Here is a 2,921-nt window from a genome sequence, read left to right on the forward strand (position 1 = left end):
AATCCATGTATTCATCCGCGTTTTCCCGCCAAAATCACCTAGTTAGGACGGCGCGAAATTTTCCAGAAAGTGACGCCTCGCTAAATTAGTCTATTGGGCCACTTCTGCTATTTACTTCTGAAGAAATGGATATCTTAAAAATTGGGAGAAAAAAATCCGATTATTTCTCTGAGATGGGGAGAAATGGGATGGGAAAGTTGATTAAAACCATAACACAAAAGCAATTATTTCTAAAGTTGCACAATAAATGCTTGAGTACAACTTACAGACAAAATTGATATTAGAATTAATTTGTTAATGAAGATTAATTAATTCATTTTGCAATTTGCCGAAAAGTGCACTCACTAATTTTCGGACTGTTTTGGACCGCCTAAATGACTGTCGAAAAAACACTACAACAAGCATGCTTATACCAGAGTAATTTCCGAAATTACCTCTTCAATATCTGACAATCGTGTGAGCTAACGTTTGCATAGTTAAGCACCAGAGCTCTGTCTTTTTAAACATAAGCTACGCCACTTTATTTTAAAATTACCCAGAAAATTGGCATGGTATTACATGAAAAAATTATGGATAATACGATTTTAGTTTATTTTGCACTTTATTTTATAATTATCTGTAATTATCCATAATAATTTGTATATAATTCCAACCTACACAGACTCTGCAGTATGAGTCTCCTGAACTACGGTCTGCAAAGTAGCGCGAGCTGTTTGAATATCTTCACCGCAACTGTATGGCTTTGCAAAATAGCGCATCCCAACAAAAAAATGTACTGTGGAAGGCAACGATAAAAAACAAGCAAGCCCGGACGCTATCTTGAGGGGAGAGAGCGACCGTTTTACTGAGGGGAGAGAGCGACAGTTTTTTCCGAGGAGAGAGCGCGGCTATTGTAAAGAGGGGGAGCGAGGTTATTGTAAAGAGGGGGAGCGAGTCTATTGTAAAGAGGGGGAGCAAGTCTATTATAAAGAGGGGGAGCGACTCTATTATAAAGAGGGGGAGCGAGTCTATTATAAAGAGGGGGAGCGAGGCTTTTATAAGGAGAGGGAGAGAGGCTTTTATAAGGAGAGGGAGCGAGGGTATTATAAGGAGGGAGAGCGAGGCTTTTATAAGGAGAGGGAGCGAGGGTATTATAAGGAGGGAGAGCGAGGCTTTTATAAGGAGAGGGAGCGAGGGTATTATAAGGGGGGAGAGCGAGGCTTTTATAAGGGGAGGGAGCGAGGTTTAAAGAGAGGGAGCGAGAGTATTATAAGGAGGGAGAGCGAGGTTTAGAAAGAGAGGGAAGGTTTTGAACGGAGGGAGCGAGGTTTAAAGAGAGGGAGCGAGTTTTAGAAAGAGAGGGAAGGTTTTGCAGGGAGGGAGCGAGGGTATTATAAGGAGGGAGGGAGAGCGAGGTTTAGAAAGAGAGGGAAGGTTTTGAAGGGAGGGAGCGAGGTTTAAAGAGAGAGGGAGCGAGGGTAATAAAAAGAGGGAGAGCGAGATTTTGAAAGAGAGGGAAGGTTTTGAAGGGAGGGAGCGAGGTTTTGAAAGAGAGGGAAAGTTTTGAAGGGAGGGAGCGAGGGTATTATAAGGAGGGACAGCGCGAAATATCTAAGGAGGGAGAGCGAATTTCGAATCTTGTCCGCTTTGGCTCGCCATACAAGACCGACTCTCGGTGAAAGTGAAATCTTGAGTCGTTACGAAAGTCAATTCGCTCGGGCGGCGCTAAATACCAACGAGAGTAAAATCAACAAAACTAAAATGTTAGGTTAATATTGTTAGATTTAAACATGTGTTAGTTAAATAAAAATAATTAAAGAAGGGAAAATTCAGTCTTTTTTGCCTTTATATCCTTGTATGTTTTGTTTTGTTAAATAATTATAGGCGGCTATAGCATTTTCTCCGCGTTGAAAGAAAATTTTACAAGCTGGAACGTCTTTTTTTCTCTTAATTAGAAGTATCTCTTTAAAGAAAAGAAAAAAATATATGAGAATCGGAGTTTGGAAAATTTGACCATGCCGAGAGATTCTGGAGAGGTTTATTAACAAACATGTTGAAATAGGTCAGTTTTTTTATTAGATATTTAAATAGTGACGTCACTAAAGGACATAAACTGATAAGTTTTTTATGTTCCCCTCTTTTTGCGATGTAGTGATAAGCTTTCTGATAAGCATTTTTTGGCTAAATGAGTCAGTTCGTATACCGGTCTCAAGGTGTTAACATGTTAAATTAACTAAACATGATTCTATTCTATGTAATATACAAATTAATAAGTTTAACCCAGGGAAATATAGAATTCGACTAATAAATTAACTATTTCAATATGCACAATTGCGAGTTCTTGTTTTGGCAACTGATTCACGATTTAAATTTCAACATGGTAGCACAGCGTGGTTGCCAACAGGAATAGTCAAGTGGAGTCTTTGAAACAAACAACAAGGAACAAAGGACTATTGAACTGGGTAATTGGTGTGTAAGACAAAATGTTGGTGAAATGTATGAAGAAGAATAGACCAAGGCTTATAACGATATAGTCAAGTGAAGTTATGTAAAGATAGACCAAGGCTTAATAATAAAGAAGAGTCATACACGTATGAAAGAATAATCAATATGTCTGACCACGACGAACAGAGTGGGACATTCTCATTTAAGAAACTCAATGATTCAAATTATGATTTATGGAAATTTGACATGCGTATGGCACTCTTGGATTTTGACTTATGGGAGTTTTTCAGGCCCGACCCAAGCCCAGCCCGGTTTTAGCATTTTGAATAAGGCCGAAACCCGGCCCGAGTCCGAGTACATACTTGGTTTTTCGGCCCGTGCAGGTCTCTGAACCACATGCCACGTAGCGATGCTAACGGTATGTCCTCAAGTAGTTACGGTGAAGTCTCTCTTAAAAACTCGAGATATGCCTCGCCATTTAGTCTGGGTGGTAGAAA

General features: G+C 39.6%; 1 long non-coding RNA gene across 1 annotated transcript; it reads left to right on the top strand.

Moving 5' to 3' along the window:
• The first annotated feature begins 1,823 nt into the window (after positions 1-1,823).
• On the top strand, positions 1,824-2,310 carry LOC149696412 (uncharacterized). The gene is made up of 2 exons (XR_016382411.1): positions 1,824-2,041; positions 2,132-2,310. It is a non-coding gene; the product is annotated as an uncharacterized LOC149696412 (long non-coding RNA).
• The last annotated feature ends 611 nt before the right edge of the window (positions 2,311-2,921 follow it).

Source organism: Phalangium opilio, unplaced genomic scaffold (genome assembly GCF_054372755.1).
Source record: "Phalangium opilio isolate 3A_F unplaced genomic scaffold, DU_Popi_V2 ptg000021l_1, whole genome shotgun sequence".
NCBI lineage: Eukaryota > Metazoa > Arthropoda > Arachnida > Opiliones > Phalangiidae > Phalangium > Phalangium opilio.